The 14,367-nt window shown below is 43.5% G+C and overlaps 1 pseudogene; it reads left to right on the forward strand.

The window, feature by feature from the left end:
- Positions 1-5,407: 5,407 nt before the first annotated feature.
- LOC105730588 (E3 ubiquitin-protein ligase CHIP-like) lies at positions 5,408-9,029 on the forward strand (annotated as a pseudogene).
- Positions 9,030-14,367: the final 5,338 nt, after the last annotated feature.

The raw sequence follows: 14,367 nt of genomic DNA on the forward strand, positions 1-14,367 counted from the left end.
GACCTGTAGTCCCAGCTACTCAGGAGACTGAGGCAAGAGAATCACTTGAACCTGGGAGGTGGAGGTTGCAGTGAACCGAGATTGTGCCTCTGCACTCCAGCCTGGGTGATAGAGTGAGACTCCATTTCAAAAAAAAAAAAGAATAAACTTGTTGTTTTAAGCTGCAGGTTAAATTTCTTTCTCACACAAAAGTCTGAGTGGTGTGGCTAGGACTGACACAGTGATTCATGGTTTGAGGGACCCAAGGTCATCTGTCTTGCTATCCAGCTGTGCATGGCATGCTCATGATCCATGGTTACAGCACTCAAGCTTTAAGCAGCAGGAAGCAGGAGGCAAAGGGTGTGCTGCCCATCGAGGAAGGCTCCCAGAAGCTCTCTCTTCCACTTGGGTGGCTTTGGCCGGAACTTGGTCCCATGGCAGCACCTAAAGTTGCAAGGGAAAGGGAATCAGGGAAGACTGGGTAAGGCCAGCCAAAAATTGTGGGTTGACTACATAAAGGAATCCAGAGGACTGCATTCTGCCTTAACTCTCAAGAACTCCTTTTATAAATGTGGAAATGATAGGGTTGCACTGTCCCTCCCCATTCTTTATAAAAATACAGAAGTAGTGAGAATATAAATCAATGTGGATGATGAGAGATTGAGGTGAGGCCACCCTAACTAATTTAGTTGTTGGAAGGGGGATTTTTTTCTTCCCCAACACCTCTGTTGATAAAAGATTATAAGACAATCATCTTCATTATGACCTTCAACAAGGTTTGAAATTGGACTCTTTATAGTCATTTCATGTACTTGCTTATCTGGCTACTTTTAAAGAAACACCACAAAATTCAAATTTATATTATCTGCTATCATATCTCATTAACAGCCCCCAAAATACAAGATACAGAGATAGAACGAAGGGCTGACATAATCTAGGAATTACATTTAAGTGAGTTTGGCTGTACATTCACTGTTTCTTGCAAAGACCAGAGCTACAGAAAAATAGATTAATGTGATTAAGTCTAACATTGGGGAATTGTTTCTCCATTGTGTCTGAGCTGAGGCTGGCAGCAGGAATTAGTGCTGCTACCTTTAAAGGGCAGATCATGAATGATCTGGTTCCCAAGGCAGTCATTGAACAGACTTGGTGAAACTGGTCATAGCAGAGCTATATTACACTGCAGGAAGAGCCCTACTCTTTTAACAGTTCAAAGCAAAGTGAAAAGCTTTTTGTTTGTTTTAGTTTCTCATCTAAGTTCTTTTTTGTTCACCATTCCTTAAACAAATTTTTTTTCATCACCAAGAATGTGTCTTAAGCATTTTTGGTGAGCACTACACATAGGCCAAGAAGGGAATAGAACCTGACTCACCAAGGACTTACGGTCCAAGATATGGAGAGGACAAAGGCTGACCGCTGAGGATACAGCAACTTTCGTACCAAAACTTACCATTAAATTGCAAATCAAAAGAGAACCTGAGGCAGGGAGTGGCACAGTGTCACTGTGCTCTCCCTCTCTTTTCCTGGATCTCTGCAGTATTTCTTTGCCTGCTTCCTCCCTTTATTCGTATAGTGGAAAATCTGTTGTCCACTGCTGGGATTCAAGCACGCCTGGGCATGTTTGTCAAACTGGCAGGCAGGCCTTGCACAGGCCCGAGGGGCCCTTGACAATGGACTCAGACTGGGTCTGCTACTTAAAGTCAAACATATCCAGACAAGTCTGGCAAGTGAGTAGGGAGTGGGGGAACAGGGTACGTGTGAGATGTGGAAAAATGTCCCAACAAAAAAAACTCACTCTCGGAGAAGAGGGAGAGCCTCAGCTGCATGACATGAGAACTGATTTATTTTCACCTCTCAAAATCATTCCTTTTTTAAACTTTTTCAGTCCTGGGAAATTGGGTCAGAATCTGCATACCCAGTGGAATCGTTACTGTTAGACACTTGTAAGATTTGGAATCCGTTCAAAAAACAAGCCTGAAACATGCCTTTGTATACGTTAGGAAAAGATGCCCTGCATCAGAGCTCTGCCCAGGGAGAGACTAGGGCAGGTAACTGCTATCCAAAACTGAGCAGCCACTCCTAGAAGCCCTGCTTGAAATTCATGCTGTTAAGACAAGCAACCAGGCCGGGCGTGGTGGCTCACACCTGTAATCCCAGCACTTTGGGAGGCTGAGGCAGGTGGATCACTTGAGGCCAGGAATTCAAGACGAGCCTGGCCAACATGGTGAAACCCTGTCTCTAAAAAAAAAAAAAAAAAAAAAAACAAGCAACCAAAAGAGCCTACTATGGACCGAATTATATGCCCTCCAAAATGCACATGTTGAAGGCCAAACTCCCAGTGTGATGGTATTTGGAGAGGTGACCTTTGGGAGGTATTAAATAAAATTTATATAAGGCCATTGCTTTGGACTTGTTGCCAGTAAACTGAGTTCTTTCCCCCACTTTGTATTGATCACAAAGGAAGAATGTCCAGTTGGAAAAGGCAATCAGGTTTTATTCACTGGCCAAGACTGCAGAAGGGGAGGCTCTCGCTCTCGCTCTCATTTGTCTCTTCAGGAGCTCTCGCTCCCTGAACAATAGCAGTCATGGGTACTTTAGGGACTGGGTGTTGGGAGGGAGAGGGATGTTAGCATGTGCAGGCTGGGACTTAAGACACACGGGCTTAATTCAAAAACATACATCTTCATACAACACATGTACACAAAATGGGAGAGATTTTCTTTTAGGGGAGAGATATTAACATTATAATGATATGTTAATGACCTGAAGGTAACTAGGGATCACTGTTCCAGTGTGTGCTGCTTAGCAGGTCTTATCTCCTTCTGGTGTTTGGCAAGGGGTCAAGAAGCTCTGGCGCCATTCTGGCCTGTCTGGTTTCTTTAAGCAGCTGTGCCTATAAATAAAGCGACTAAAGGAAAATATTTTTTTTTAAACTTTCCCAGTTATTTCATCAGGGCTGCCCTGGTAACAGACCAAAAAGGCCAAACCAAATGGAGTCGCTCATGCCACATAATCAAACTAAACTTTAAGGAAGCAAGTGGCCCAGTGCAGTAGCTCACACCTTTAATCCCAGCACTTTGGGAGGCCAAGGTGGGCGGATCACGAGGTCAGGAAATCGAGACCATCCTGGCTAACACAGTGAAACCTCATCTCTACTAAAAATACAAAAACTTAAGCCAGGCATGGTGGCACGCGCCTATAGTCCCAGCTACTTGGGAGGCTGAAGCAGAATTGCTTGAACCTGGAAGGTGGAGGTTGCACCACCATACTCCAGAGTGCAAAAAAAAAAAAAAAAAAGGGAAACAGGTAAAACTCCAAACAGAGTGTTATTCTGAAAACAGGAGGTTCACAGCTACCAATAAGAAAGGGCCCAGTCAACCTGAGCTGTCAAGAAAAGGAAGTTCCCTCTACTTTAACCCTTACAAGGAAAGGTAGCCTGATGAAGTAACCTGATGTTAACCATTCCTCTTACGTAAAAATTGTTTGGCTGGGCACAGTGACTGACGCCTGTAATCCCAGCACTTTGGGAGACCGAGGTGGGAGAATCACTTGAGCCCAGGAGTTTGAGACCAGCCTGAATAACATCATGAAACTCTGTCTTTATTATTTTTTAAAAAGCATATTTAAAATTTTTTTTAAATCATTGTTTCCTTGTTCCTACCTTACAAAAACCAACTGCTCTGTCATGCTCAGCAGAGTGCCTTTTCTAAATTGTGAGATGAGATGTTCTCTTATTTGTGAATTGCTAACAAAAGCCAATTTCATCTTTAAACTAAATTTGTGGCTTATGCCTGTAATCCCAGAACTTTGGGAGGCCAAGGCATGTGGATCACTTGAGGTCAGGAGTTTGAGACCAGCCTGACCAACATGGTGAAATCCCGTCTTTATTAAAAATGCAAAAATTAACCTGGCATGGTGGTGCACCCCTGTAATCCCAGATACTCAGGAGGCTGAGGCAGGAGAATCACTTGAACCCGGGAGGCGGAGGTTGCAGTGAGCTGAGATTATGCCACTGCACTCTAACCTGGGCAACAGAGTAAGACTCTGTCTCAAAAAAAAAAAAAAGCTATGCTTTACACAGACATTCCCTAGAAATACAAGTAAACACAGATCTGCTCCAGGGTTGTGCTGGTAAATGTTTAACAAGGAGCTCTCTAAGAGAAACTAATCTGGAGGTTTGCTGCTTTCTATGGTGTAAATGCTCCCACCATGACCATCAGACAGTGCAGAGCTGGAAAAAGAAGCATACATTCTAGTCCTGTAAGTAGCATACCTCCACACCAACCAGTACCCTCAGAACTCTTTCCCCTTCTATCTTAATGCCCAAGGGGCACAGTTTGAAAACTCATTGTAAGATAACTTTGTGTGGGGAATCTCTTTGATGGCTATCTCTAAAATTGATAAACTGCTGCTTATCAATACTTGGAAATCCTGTTTTCTTAGTCTTATGATTTTAATGAAGATCTTGTAAAATACACAGTAGGAATTTAGTACACTAATAGATGACTTTTCATGCTCATTTAAATAACCTTTTGACCTTCATGCCATGACATTCCCAATATATACTTTATACATATTTTTTCCTCAAATTTAATGTTGTATGGAATTCTAAAAAGGGCACATAAACTAATTCTTTGTTGTTGTTGTTGTTGTTTTTAATTTTTTTTTTTTAAAGATGGGGTTTCTCCATGTTGGTCAGGCTGGTCTCGAACTCCCGACCTCAGGTGATCCACCCACCTCGGTCTCCCAAAGTGCTAGGATTACAGGTGTGAGCCACCATGCCCGGCTGTTGTTTTGTTTTTGTTTTTGTTTTTGAGACGAAGTCTCACTCTGTCACCAGGCTGGAGTATAGGGGCGCCATCTTGGCTCACTGCAACCTCCGACTTCCTGGTTTAAGCGATTTTCTCGCCTCAGCCTCCCAAGTAACTAGGATTACAGGCATGCATCACCATGCCCAGCTAATTTTTATATTTTTAGTAGAGGCAGAGTTTCACCAAGTTGGCCAGGACGGTCTCGATCTCCTGACCTCGTGATCTGTCCACCTCAGCCTCCCAAAGTGCTGGGATTACAGGCGTGAGCCACCACACCTGGCCTATATAAACTAATTCTTAGAAATTTACTTTTAAAATTATATAGGAGCACACAGACATCTTAGTCCCTCCCATTTTCCTCAGTCTCCTTTCCTTCTCTTTTCCTCTCTCATCTTTCTCCCTTGCTTTCCTTCACTGTCTCTCTCTGAAAGGTATAATAAATTTGGAGAAGTTCAGCCTTGTTGAATGAGGAAGCAGGGTGAGTTTCAAGTCTTTACCATCTCCAGCCTTAGAATTGAAAGATGTGGGCCTTTTGACTTGGGAGAGTCTAGAGAGAAGGTCAGCAGCAAGTGACGCTCCTTCCACTGTGTTAGTCTGAGAAAGTCCAGGGAGTCAGAATGGTCTGCTGTGGTCACATGACAGACAAATGCCAGTCCGAGAATGCTGAGGAAAAGCGTGACAGTTATGTATGGGAATAATCCTCAGAAGGATAAAAGGAGGAACTGATTAGGAACTCCAGCTTTTGCTACTTCTTGGCAATAGCTATGTTTTCTTCCCTCTTTTTATGTGTTTGCTTTCTTCTTAGCAAATAACCACTCTGTTTGGGTTTTTTTTTCTTATTTTCAGGACTCTCTGTAGCAACTTTCCTGTTTTTTTGTTTTTTGTAGTACTATAGATTATGCTGTCAGGGAATAGGACATTGACATTTCCTCACATATGCTGTGAATCCACACTGAAATACTTGCAGGTCAGATAGCGCTAACCAAGCTAACCAAAGGTGGAAAGCCCAAACCGCAGAGTTAAGAGCAGAGCCCTCGGCTGTCCTTCCTAGCCTGCAGCCCCAGGCTGCCCTCAGCTTACTAGGTTTGTTTGTTTTTGTGAGAGCAAGGAGCCAAATGATCTATTCTCATTCCAGACAATATTTAAATACCACTGGTCAGGCACAGTGGCTGGCTGGCACCTGTAATCCCAGCACTTTGGGAGGCAGAGGCAGGAGTATCACCTGAGGTCAGGAGTTTGAGACCAGCTTGGCCAACATGGTCAAACCCCGTCTCTACTAAAAATACAAAAATTAGCTGGGCATCGTGGTGGGCACCTGTAATCCTAGCTATTCAGGAGGCTGAGGCAGCAGAATCGCTTGAATCGAGAAAGCAGAGGTTGCAGTAAGACAAGATCCACCACTGCACTACAGCCTGGGCAACAAGAGCAAACCTTCATCTCAAAATAAAACAAAACAAAAAAACAATATCACACCCTGCCTTCACCAAGCAGGGACTTCTCTCAGACTGTGCCCTCTGCTTGGGGAGTGGGGAGTGGCACCAGGAAGAGAAGGCAGACAAGGGAGGAAGCAGAATGTGTCCTCTGCATCAGGCTAGGTATATTGAGGACTTGAGGAGAGGGGCTTCTGAAGGGTTAAAGACTTTCAAGAGGAAGCATAGGAGAGGTTCTAGAATGTGCTAATTTAGGAAAGGAGGGTTCCAACAAGGAGCAAGCATAGGAGAGTACAGAGAGCGATTCCAGGGACTAGAGCCCAGGATATGCTGGTGATATGCCAGTCAGATGGCTGGGGAAAGAGCAGTGTCGATATTGGAAGGCAAATCTGGTGCACTAGAGCTCTCAGGGGAAAGCCCACTTAACCAAGAACAAAAGAGCCAAAAGAGCCAATTCATCCTAAACCTGGGAATACAAGAATGCTGGAATAACCAGCAGGAGAGGCTGCAGGGCTGAAAGAGCTAACATTCACACCACATGCCAGGTACGATTCTAGACACTTTCATGTGTTCAATTGTTTATCCACAGCAACAGCTCTGTGTCATGGGGGTTATTAGCATCCCCATTTAACAGAAGAAAAAACTGAGCAACCAAGGGTACAGCTGGTAACGTAGTCTGAGTGCAAAATCACGTAGAAGTATCCTATCACATAACCCAAAGAAACAGCATACAGAACAACACTGGGAAGAACAAGTTAATGTTTTCTAGTGAATAACATGAGATTGTAGCTTGACAATTTACCTCATCCATCAGTAGACTGTGCCCTGAGATTCTTTCATATATAGCAAAGACATGTGTTCACATGACAGATTCTGAGCACATTGTACAACAACCAAACATACATTGATTTGGCAAATATTTACTCATCGCCTCCCTATTTCAGACCTTTGGCTAGACAATAGGAATTTCCAGTTAAGTGCAAGAACTTCGTAGTCACAGATTGTTAATGGAGAATGCAAAATAAATAAAATCCCTAAAGTTTTAGCCAGGCGTGGTGGTGCATACCTGTAGTCCCAGCTACTTAGAGGCTGAGGCGCAAGAATCACTTGAACCTTGGAGGTGAAGTTTGCAATGAGCCAAGATTTTGCCACTGCACTCCAGCCTGGGTGATAGAGTGAGACCCTGTCTCAAAACAAAACAAAAAAAGTCTCGGGTTTAAAAAAAATACATTAAAACGTTAATTTTAAACACTATCAATTACTAATTACTCATCATGTACCAAAAACTACACATGTAATTGCAATGTTGCTATAATAACCCTGCACCTGTTTTAAGATGAAGAAAAGTAGTCACTGAAAAGTTTAATAATTAGCTGTAGTCAGAGTAAATAAGTGGCAGAGATTTAAATCTAGACTCCTCTGGTATGGAAGTTCATGCTCCCTTGTGGCTCTATGCTGAAATACAGAAGTCCTGTGAAAAGAATGAAAGTCAGTGATAGTGATCTAAAGCTCCATGGACTTTCTAAATCATAATCACAATTTTTCTTGTAGTTGGAATATGTGAACTTTCACAAAAAATCCATATGCGTACTGGGCAGGGAGTGGATTTGGGAGCAGGGGTATTTTGGATCAAAGGCCTGCTAGCTTTGAAGTAGAATCTTTAAAGGAACTATGTTGGGGGGGGTAGGTGGGGACGGGTGCGGTGCCTCCCGCCTGTAATCCCAGCACTTTGGGAGCCTGAGGTGGACAGATCACGAGGTTGAGAGATGGAGACCATCCTGGCCAACATGGTGAAACCCTGTCTCTACTAACAATACAAAAATTAGCCGGGAGTAGTCCCAGCTACTCAGGAGGCTAAGCCAGAAGAATCTCTTGAACCCGGGAGGTGGAAGTTGCAGTGAGTTGAGATCGCGCCACTGCACTCCAGCTGGGGCGATACAGCAAGACTCCGTCTCAAAAATGTATATATATGTGTGTGTATATATATGTGTGCATATATACGTATATATGCATACATATATACGTGTATATATATATGCACACATATACGTGTATATATACACGTATATATGTACATGCATATATATACATATATATGTACGTATATATACACACACATATACATAATATATATGTTTAGTTTAATGATAAAAATATATACATACATACATTATATATATATATACACACACACATACATACATTATATATATATGTTTAGTTCAATGATAAAAAATATCTGGCCTAGGAGCAGCGGTTGAACTTCGGGGACGACATCTCCAGCGCTCTTCGAATCACGAAGCAGCGCTGAAACAGCATCGAGGAGCGGTGCATCCACCAGGAGAGCGAGCTGCACTCCTACCTCTTGAGGATCCTTGCAGTGGAGCTTGAAAGAGAGCTGGAATAGTGCCAGCGGAACCACGAGGGTGATGAGGACGACAGCCACGTCTGGGCCCAGCAGGCCTGCACTGAGGCCAAGCACGTGAGGGTGCCCCCCGCCCACATGACAAATATATGGCAGACATGGATGAGCTCTTCTCTCAGGTGGACGAGAAGAGGAAGAAGTGCGACATCCCCGACTACCTGTGCGGTAAGATCAGCTTTGAGTTGATGCAAGAGCCATGCATCACGCCCAGTGGCATCACCTATGACCACAAGGATATCGAGGAGCACCTACAACACATGGGTCATTTTGACCCCATGACCCGGAGCCCCCTGACCCAGGAATAGCTAGCTCATCCCCAACCTGGCCATAAAGGAGGTCATGGACGCATTCATCTCTGAGAACCGCAGGGTGGAGGACTACTGAGGCTCCCCTCCCTGTCCAGCGTCCTGGCCCAGGAGGGCCCTGGGTAGAAGCCCCCAGCCCCTGTACATAGTTTGTGTCCCTGGCCACCTCACCCAGTTTCCCCCGAGTTCTGCTGTTGGACTCTGGACTGTTCCCCTCTGAGCATAGTTCTTGCTGGGCAGTGATCCTCCCTGTACCCACTTCTGGGCTGGAAAAGCAGGTGAGGGTGGGCTGGGCTGAGGCAAATGCCACCACTGTCTGTGTAATAAAATCTGTGAGCATGAAAAAAAAAATTTGGCCTTTAAATTGCACCTTTTTTGAGGGTATTTAAAGGTAAAGATGTTTTCAGGTCAGACTTAAGGTATGATGGAGATCTTTACCTAATTCCTCACCTATGGTTGGGTGTGTGGGATGAAGTCCACTTAGTAAAGCCCTTAACTTTCTTTGCATCTCTGTTAGAAAGCTCCCAGGTGGCAAACTGATCTCAATATTCTCTTCCCTTACAGGCTGCTGAAAAAGCCTGGGGCAGTTCAAGTCATGGATCTCCCATTTTGATTCCTGTTTTGGTGGAATACAAAGTAACCTAAGGCAGGTAAAGATAGCACTTTCTCCAGAACTATCCTCAAAATTGATGTTTTGTCTCAATACACACATGCACACACACACACAGACACACACACCCCCATGATCCAGTGGATATGTGTAAAGATGCCCCAAAAGAATAATTACAGAACAATGTTAACTTAATAAAACACAAGATATATAAATTTAGAAAGGAGGCTTTATTTTTTGTAAAGAGTGACAGCCTGCAAAGTGGCCATCCTGCAGGCTGGGAAGCACAGCCTCCAGCAAAGACCAGAGACAAACACTCAGAGGGAGGGAGAGGTAAGACAGGAATTTAAGTTCATTGGGTTAGCCAAACATGCATATTCAATCATTTGTAGGATGAGCTACGAATATTCATGAGAGTCCTGATGCATGCCTATTAAACAAACATGCATGTTACAGATGACCCATGTTTACCTTGGGGTGGAGACTTAACATTTAAATGTATTACAATTAGGGCCCCATGCATCAAAGTTCTTATCAGGACGTAAAGACACTCAAGTTGTGCAGCCTCTGTAAACTCACCTGAACCAGTCCTCAGTTGGTGGCCTTCTTATCAAGAGAAAGTTACTGAGACCGGGGTCCTGTAATCCCTCCCAACACTTTGGGAAGAAGCAGCAGGAAAATTGCTTGAACCCATGAGTTTACAACCAGCCTGGGCAACATAGTGAGACCTCTACAAAAAACAGAAAAGTTAGCCAGGTGTGGTGGGGTGCATATGTAGCCCCAGCTACTCAGAAAGCTGAAGTGAAAGGATTGATTGAGCCAGAGAGGTCCAGGGTGCAGTGAGCCACTGCACTCCAGCCTGGGTGACAGAGCAAGACCCTGACTCACACACAGAAAAAGAGAGAGAGAAAGACTGAGAGAGAGGGGGAAAGTTACTGAAATTAGTCTGTTATCTAATCTCCAAGCAAAGCTATAATTATGGCAGGTGGGACAGGGTAGGGGAGGGGAGAGCTCAGTTAATCAGTGCCTGATGGTTGACAAGCTCTAGTTGCTTCAACATTGCTTATCTCAAAATCAGTGCTTGCTTAGCTGCTAGAGAAAGAAAAACCTAGTTTATTCTTAAGTGTGTGACTTAACTCTTGCCTCGTCCTGTTTAGAATTTGGTATTTTATTGCCACAAAGAGTTTTTTCTGTCAGTCTTATTGTCTCTATTTTAACATTAATGCTGGTCACTTGTTGAATCTAAACTGCAAAAAGGAGGATATAATGACCTCCTGTCCCCTCATGGCTGAAAATTCCATTTTTAAGGTTTATATTGGGCACCCGTGGCCAAGAAGGAATCTATTCAGTTGGTGAAAGGCTTAGAATTTTATTTTTGGTTTACAACTAATATAACAAGAAAAGAGGAACAAAACTTTGTAATAAGATCTTCAGGCCAGGCATGGTAGCTCATGCCTATATTCGCAGCACTTTGGGAGGCCAAAGCAGGAGTCTCACTTAAGGCCAGGAGTTCAAGATCAGTCTAGGCAAGGCAGTGAGATGACTTCTCTACAGAAAAAAAAAAGAAAAGAAAAGAAAAGAAGAAAAGGTGTTTGTTTATTTATTTGAGACTGTCTTGCTCTGTTGCCCAGGCTGGAATGCAGTGGCACAGTCATAGCTTACCGCAGCCTCAACCTCCCAGGCTTAAGTGACCCTCCCACCTCAGCTCCCCAGTAGCTGGGACTACAAGTATGCACCATCACACTCCACTCCACTATTTTTTTTTTACTTTGTACAGAGACAAGGTCTCACTATGTTGCCCAAACAGGTCTTGAACTCCTGGGCTCAAGTGATCCGCTCATCTATGCCTCCCAAAGGGCTGGGATTACAGGCATGAGCCACAGCACTCGACCACTGGGAGCTTTTATTTATTTATTTTTGAGATAGAGTCTCACTCTGTTGCCCAGGCTGGAGTGCAGTGGCGCAATTTCAGCTCACTGCAACCTCTGCCTCCTGGGTTCAAGCAATTCTCCTGCCTCAGTCTTCCAAGTAGCTGAGACTACAGGCTCACACCACCATGCCCTGCTAATTTTTGTGTTTTTAGTAGAAACAGGGTTTCACCATGTTGGCCAGGCTGGTCTTGAACTCCTGACCTCATGATCCGCCCACTTCAGCCTCCTAAAGTGCTAGGATTACAGGCATGAGCCCCCGGCTGGAGCTTTTAAAAGTCCTGATGCTGGCTGGTCACTGTGGCCCATGCCTGTAATCCCAGCACTTTGGGATGCTGAGGCAGGCAGATCATCTGAGGTCAAGAGTTCGAGACCAGCCTGGCCAACATGGTAAAACCCCATCTCTACTAAAAACACAAAAATATTAGCCGGAGGTGGCGGCAGGCACCTGTAATCCCAGCTACTGGGGTCGCTAAGGCAGGAGAATTGCTTGAACCCAGGAGGTAGAGGTTGCGGTGAGCCGAGACCTCGACATTGCACTCCAGCCTGGGCAACAAAAGCAAAACTCCATCTCAAAAAAAAAAGAAAAAAAAGTCCTGATGCCTAGGTCCCACCCACAAAGATTCTGATTTAACAGGTCTGGGGTGTGGCCTGGACATCAGGACTTTTGAAAGCTCCCCAGCTGATTCTAACGTGTAGTTAAGGTTGAAAATCGTTAATTTTAAAAACATAAGATGTTGTTTGGTTTTCATCTAACTAAAAATACTTGGTGAATTGCTTGTGTCTAGGCAGGCCAGCCCCAGGATTCCTGCCCATCCAGGGGTTGAGAGTCTGGACTATACCCCATTGACTGCATTAGATCAGGTCTCTGTTGGCCATCTCTTTCAGACCCACTAAGGCAACAGGACACACCCTTGGACTGTGGACTTCTGCTGCCCTGCCACGCCCAAGTGTCAGAACTGCTGCTGCCAAGCTGAGGGAAGTCACAGTTTACAGAGATCAGAACAGCTCTCCCACAATCCACTCTATCTCTGAGGCTGTGTGCACACACCTTGCCTGGAAGGCTGAGAAGCAGTCAACTTTGACTCCTTTGGAAGGCCAGCCTTCTGGCAGGAAAGTCAAACTTGATCTTAACACTCCTACACTGTAGTGTGGAAAGAGAGGCTGCCTACCCTTACTTCTGAAAATAGAACTTTTCTTTTTTTTTCCCCAACTTATTTTTTATTTTTTAATTATACTTTAAGTTCTGCGGTACATGTGCAGAACCTGCAGGTTTGTTGATCTTAACTTGATCTTAAGACTTCTACATTGTAGTATGGAAAGACAGGCATAGAACTTTTTTTTTTTTTTAACTTATTTTTAATTTTTTTTTTAAATTATACTGGGGTACATGTGCCAAACGTGAAGGTTTGTTGCATAGTTATACATGTGCCATGGTGGTTTGCTACATCCATCCCCCGTCATCTACATTAGGTATTTCTCCTAATGCTATCCCTCCCCAATCCCCCCACACCCTGCTACCCCTCCCCTAGCTTCCCACCCCTCTATGGGCCTCGGTGTGTGATGTTCCCCTCCCTGTGTCCATGTGTTCTCATTGTTCAACACGCACTTACGAGTGAGAATATGCGGTGTTTGGTTTTCTGTTCTTGTGTCAGTTTGCTGAAAATGATGGTTTCAGCTTCATCCATGTCCCTGCAAAGGACACGAACTCATCCCTTTTTATGGCTGCATAGTTTTCCATGGTGTATATGTGTCACATTTTCTTTATCCAGTCTACCATTGATGGGCATTTGGGTTGGTTCCAAGTCTTTGCTATTGTAAACAGTGTCGCAATAAACAAACATGTGCATGTGTCTTTATAACAGAATGATTTATAATCCTTTGGGTATATATCCAGCAATGGGATTGCTGGATCAATGGTATTTCTAGTTCTAGATCCTTGAGGAGTCACCACACTGTCTTCCACAATAGTTGAACTAATTTACACTCCCATCAACAGTGTAAAAGCATTCCTATTTCTCCACATCCTCTCCAGCATCTGTTGTCTCCTGATTTTTTAATTATCGTCATTCTAACTGGAGTCAGATGGTATCTCAATGTGGTTTTGATTTGCATTTCTTTAATGTCCAGTGATAATGAGCTTTTTTTCATATGTTTGTTGGCTTCATAAATGTCTTCTTTTGAAAAGTGTCTGTTCATATCCTTTGCCCACTTTTTGATGGGGTTGTTTTTTTCTTGTAAATTTGTTCAAGTTGTTTGTAGATTCTGGATCTTAGCCCTTTGTCAGATGGGTAGATTGCAAAAATTTTTTCCCATTCTGTTGGTTGCCAGTTCACTCTAATGATTGTTTCTTTTGCTGTGCAGAAACTCTGGAGGTTAATTAGATCCCATTTGTCTATTTTGGCTTTTGTTGCCATTGCTTTTAGTGTTTTAGTCATGAAGTCCTTGCCTATGCCTATGTCCTGAATGGCATTGCCTAGGTTTTCTTCTAGGGTTTTTATGGTGTTAGGTCTTATGTTTAAATCTTTAATCAATCTGGAGTTAATTTCTGTATGAGGTGTAAGGAAGGGATCCAGTTTCAGAACTTTTCTATAATGGCTACAGTTCCAAAGTTCAGTCCTTTCAAATATATTTATCATCCCCTTATCCATATGCTTTTGTATTACATTCTAAAAATTTTTGGTAAATTTTTTATCAGGGGAATTTAATAACTTTTATTTTATTCAAAACATTTTCAAATGATTATATATTGTTCTAAGGGCAAATGCAAAAACCTTGGGAAAATTTTCTTCCATGAATAAAATGTTCACTGTACATATTTCCATTCTCCAGATACACGGTACCTGTGGCATTTCTCTGTGCACCAATTTTATTACTGT

The sequence above is a fragment of the Aotus nancymaae genome, unplaced genomic scaffold, assembly GCF_030222135.1.
Source record: "Aotus nancymaae isolate 86718 unplaced genomic scaffold, 86718_ANA_hifiasm-v0.15.2.pri h1tg000008l, whole genome shotgun sequence".
NCBI lineage: Eukaryota > Metazoa > Chordata > Mammalia > Primates > Aotidae > Aotus > Aotus nancymaae.